Raw genomic sequence first — 6000 nt, 5'->3', positions numbered from 1 at the left:
ATGCTTATGAATCACTTCTGTGAGTGCAGTTTTGAACCGTCCGCAAATTGTAGGTTTCTCCGTTCACTGTTGATGACCGTCAACATAAACGTTGCTATTAGTTGATGACATAATTAAACATGCAGATAATGTTTAGTACTCACTCAAGTGAATCAATTCAGATATATGCTGAGTAAATCAATCCGTAATTTGTTTAAAACACCATTCTGTGTTTCGACTAAACATAAAATTCTTTAGATGATACATTAAAAAAAGGTTTTGTATATTATCGTCCCAAACGAGTCATAACATTTATTATCATTAATAATTTGCAAAAGGATTCGACGCACAGTACAACTAAACCAATGTACACAGCTGTAAGGGAAAGGTACTTTTCCTATTTTATATCAAATAGTTATAATGCATTATCAATACCTATGCCTCATATCTCCATCGATAGGCAGACTTATCAGTAGGTATCTCGCATAAAATTAAAAGTAAGTAGAATATGTAGTGATGATTAATCCAATTCACTGGGAAACACGCAGGAAAAGAACATACTAAAATAACCTTTATCATTATTATAATGATTAATGAAGTCATAAAACTTTCAGAGAAAGGAAGTCCTTAAGGAAAATAAAAATATGGTAATTTAGCGAATAATTTGATATTTATGAAATGTATCAAAAACACTTCCTAATTATATCTGCATTGGAGGTTTTCTGAAAAGGCAAAACACATCGTCTGATAGAATACATTGAATGAAAGCTTATACATTACAAAAGGACTTTTTAACTTACATAAATGTGATATATGTACTTATGAAAGTTTGCATTTATTCTATTTATTCCATAGAAATAATGTACTGCATAGCTGCTAATATTTGCCTGAGTTTTAATTTCGCTAAAATCGCTGATTAACCACAATTCATGAAATTTAAAACCTCGCAAAATTTTTAAAAATATCAAGGTTTTATATAACACATCCTTTCAAGTGACATGCTTTCAAAAAACCACTGCAAATACAATACAAACACTAAATCTAGAAATGTTACGATCATGTAGTATGTCGCCAATATCGGATTTGTAGTTTAAAAAATGTGTTTTCTTTGGTATTTCGGTCTTTTAATGCATAAGGGCTTACAATAAGAGATGATTGGGTTGGTCATTCTTATTATTATGCTTATCTTCCTATTAAGATCTAGGACCATGTGAGGATGAACTCTAGTTGTAAATGACGCGATAGCCAAATCATATAGAAATTATCTAATAACATCGAGGAAGACTAATTAAAGTGGATAATTACAAAAGGTCCAAGACTTTAAATCGTAGAGGTGTGAAAATATCTTTTTTATGATAAATTAAACCAATAAACCTATTTATACAAGCTATTTACACATCAGTATAATGTCCTAGCAACGATTACATTAGTTTTAAGGCATGTAATTACCTCCAGAGCGATATTACTCAGACCTAAATATACTTAAGTTATTACTGCAGGGCGTCAATCATGATTTTTATTAAACCTTACGAGCTGTAAAAACTTCATATGGCAGGGGAGACTCATAGATCAGTATACTTATAGACAATCGTGATAAACATATGAAATATTCAGGAAATATGACGTCATCTAAATATCCAAATTAGCTATGTTAGGCTAATGACAGACACAGTCGCCGTCACAGCAGAGTCTGCCGTGTATAACGTAGGTAAGTATAGGTATTAAACGTTCACCGCTTCAGAAACTTTATAGAATACAAACAAGTTGTATTACTGTTAGCATTTTTTTTCTAACAGAGAACTTCAGGTTATTTTTTAATCCAAATCAAATTCCGGTGAGTTTTTTTTTCTTCATATTATTGTTTTGTTAAATGTATATTTCGATATAATTATAATGGGCAAGCAAACAAAATAAAAATGTAAAAGATTAAATGAAAATAGCAATACATAAGATTCTAATGACGTTGAAAATATTTAATTAAACATTTTTTTTGAAAGTAAATAGCGCTTATCAACACAACATCGGACATTCGGTTAGCAATTATACGTACCAAAAGGGGAAAACTCTATTGTATATGTATACGCTATCTTACATAAGATTACATGGAAATCGCATTTAACTCTCTCTACGGAGTAGTAGAAAAATCGTAGAGAATGTAAGAAAGTAGAACACTTGATAAAGATAAAATACCTTGATTAAAGGTTTCAATTTAAACCGCATTATCATATTATTGTATTGTATTGCAGTTTCACGATGATGGGGAGGTTCCGTTTGCTTGTGGTGATATATTCAATGTTGCTTAGTTTACATTTTATACGGGTAAGTGGGAGAGAAGGTTTTAGTCATTCATATATCATTTTATCAAGCTTTGTTTAATATTCATAGGAATTTTTATTTACTAATCAACTTTGTATTACACTTCACTTTATGCATCTATCTCTGTCACAAAACAAAACGTAAGTGATTGATAATAGTAATTTTGTATTTGGCATATATTTGCCAACAAAATCTATTGCGTCAAAATGTTGTTTTTATATTTTACATTTAACTACATTGAACATAAAAATCTATCTTAATTGCTTTAATCACTTTATTTGGTATAATATTCACATTTTCATTAGCAATTTAATTAATTTAAAGGTATACCTGTGGTTCATACCGATTATCTATTGATCCAAACGATGTATACTATTATGCCACCAGGCTGATGACCCAGATTCGGAGATAAACCTAGATGACGATAAGCTTACGCCAGAAGAAATTTTGTTAATGTACAAGTATATTGGTATACCTCATGATATGGCTGTAAAATTCACGGAGATGATAATGGAAGACGGAGATACGAATGGAGATGGCATTATAGACCCAACAGGTAATTAGATTTACAGTTCACAACTTGTATGAGACTAATTTGCCCTATTATACTAGTATGTGACGGTGTATGTAAATATTTTGCTCAAAATTCAATTTGACTCATTTCTTTACTTGTGATTTCTTCGTTTTGACTTTGTCCTAGCTCCATTTCATTTGTTGAACTTAGTAATGTTTTTTTTTATAAGTATTCTATGAAATCTAACATATTCATCCTGGCAAGGTTTTTAACTCCAATTCAACAACTGTTCCATTACCATTATGCTATTCTGATATTTGAACTCTCGGAATATACATGTATCTGTATCTAACCAATGAAGTGTCAATAACTGTGCAAAACTGTGTTCTGTCTATTTCACATTCACTCTATGAACCAAATGGTAATGATTCGAGATTTTTTCATTCATTACAAGTAATTGTGTTGACACACATTCATGAGGTATAATCTTGATGTAGATAAATAGTCATTTGTCTTGAAGTCAGTGGCGAACAATAAGCTTTGTTACCTGTGGCAGCTCAACAACTCGTGTACGTAATAAAGGGGTCATGATCCATCCATCGTTCGTGCTGGTAAAGCGTTTTTTATGTTAGGGCAAAATCCATATTTCTCTCGGATCCTCTAATATTATAGTACCTGCCATTTCTCACTTATGAAGGTCTCGATATGCATTGTAACTATATATATTTTAATATTTCAATAATAGATATTATTTTGAAATGTCGCTTAAAACGTAGGTTATAGATATTAATTCACGCAGTGGTAGTGTTAATACATTTGGTTTAACGTCTCATATAAAAACGTTTTATACAAATAATTTTTATGTAAGAGAAAGGATAAATAGGAGACATATGATTACGATGGACTGTAACTTTATTTTATAAATGGCTTTATTCGTATTGATGCTCATTTTCCGCAGATATATTTTATGTCAATATGAACGCCTCTTCATTCCTGAATTGATATTTATATTTATCTGATAATTATGTTATATTATTTTTTTTTTATTGCTTGTTCTTATACTGAGTTGTATACGATATGGGTTATGTGTTGATACCTATTACTTGTAGTATACGTAGATAAGTAAGTTAATGATTTTGATTTATTACGGGTTTGAATTAATCCTCGGAGACATGTACATTTCAATAGCTGTAAGTCCCCTGATAACTGCAAATGTCAAATTTATGCGATCATGGTTAAATTCACAAAAAAAGAACTTTATATATGGAGAATGATAAACACTTTTTACCTTTACCACGACATCCATCGGCTTGTTTCTGATGTAATGCGGATAGCATGTAATACTATGATTCTTTAAGGCTGTTTCTATACCAATATGACAAACAAACCCGCCAAACTTGACACCCTAGATATCTTAAACAAAAAGTTGTTATCCAAAGTCTCATTTAGTAATAATATATTGACGTACAGATGTATATATGCGTCGCTAATATCCAGAAAATAAAGATAATGTTTTTGGCTGTATTAACCTTTCCATCAATATAATTATAAATGGGATATTGTTTAAGGAAGTCACACCATACGATTATTGAAATAGGTGATAGGTCTATTACCAATAGTGTACCGTAGGCTAAATAGTATAAGCTGCCTCTGTAATATATATATATTTACTCAAAATGAGCTATTTCATTAATTTTCAGAGATGAAGACAACGGTGTAAACTAAATCTCCAGTAGACATATCTACCAACGTTATCTCGCGTTCTGTTAGATTGCATCGAGGTACGTGACATTCGCGAGGAAATCCTATAGTTTCTGTTATATTTGTATATTACATACCTTCTTTTCGTAAAACATTGTAAATTTTTCCATAGTTTCGTCTTCAATGTTGTTAATTGGACGAAATCAGTGCTGAAGCAGTAAAAATAAATGTACATTATGTATTACCAGTTGCATTATTTATTTAATTATATATTTTGAAGATTTTGTTATTTGCTTACGATATCAACTAGTTTTCTAGGAAACCGAGTGTTTGCCCACATAATCAGAATATTCAGGAAATCATTTATTTGTTGCTGTAACTTGATCTTAAGCCATCGATAAATATTTTCTTATGTTTTTATTATTTTTAAGAAACTTCCATTATTTTTGTTTCGGAAAGGTAGCTACGTTTCCGGAACAAAATCAAAAGTTAGTTGAAGAATAATTTGAACGTCGCAGCATTTGTATATATAGTCTAAGATGAAATCACAACAACAAACAAATGCAAGGTACCACGTGCAAACAAAGATGGTTATTTCGTAATATTACAGAGTTATCTGCCCTTGCGGGTAGGTATTGATTGTGACGTCATGTGTCTGCGAGCGTAACGTCATACGTTTGGGAGAAAACGACGTGAATTACGCTCACAAAATACTGACGTCACAATCAATACCTACCTGCAAGGGAAGTAACTCTGTAATATGCAAAGAAGATGTATTTCGCTGGTCTGCTGCATGCCGTAGTGATAGTCCATACAGTGCGGTTTAAGTATAGTATTAATGGTAAGATAATGCCATTAGGGGTTCTACAGAATTATCGAAACATATGGGTTCTGTGGAATTAGCAAACTCTTTTACATTTAAAATTTCAAAAATTAAATCCGTAAATTTAAATTTGATATGAAACCTAGCGGGTCCGCGGCTTTCACACCTTAGACTACTACATCATACCTCTTTAGTCCTCGTCCTGTGAAAAATAGATAGAAGGTAAGAATATGTTTTGTAATACTTTGATGATTTGGAATTATAAAGACAATCAATATTAATACATGGGCCTCCAACCGACCCGCTCCTTTTTCACTACTCCCCTGTTTTTTAAGATTTCCTAAATTCCAACCCGAGACTCTTTAACCACCTACCATGGGTTATTCAGTCGGGCGCCAAGGTAGAAGAACATGGAATATACACATTCCTGTCGAGTGTCCCGACCAGGAATCGAACCCGTGTCTCCGGCGTGGAAATATATGACTCTACCGACTGAGCCAAAGAAGCATGCTCCGTCAGCTGAGTGACATAGACCGTATTCAATGCTGTGTACAAACCACACCGACCCGCTCCTTTTATATTTCTTTGAGACCATCTCAACTTTCCATATTAACAACGAAATCACAACCTCTTGGAGAAGCCTTGGGATGGTTATTAATGGATTAGT

Source organism: Argopecten irradians, chromosome 5 (assembly GCF_041381155.1).
Source record: "Argopecten irradians isolate NY chromosome 5, Ai_NY, whole genome shotgun sequence".
NCBI classification, from domain to species: Eukaryota; Metazoa; Mollusca; class Bivalvia; order Pectinida; family Pectinidae; genus Argopecten; species Argopecten irradians.
Note: the sequence above shows the minus strand (reverse complement) of the source record.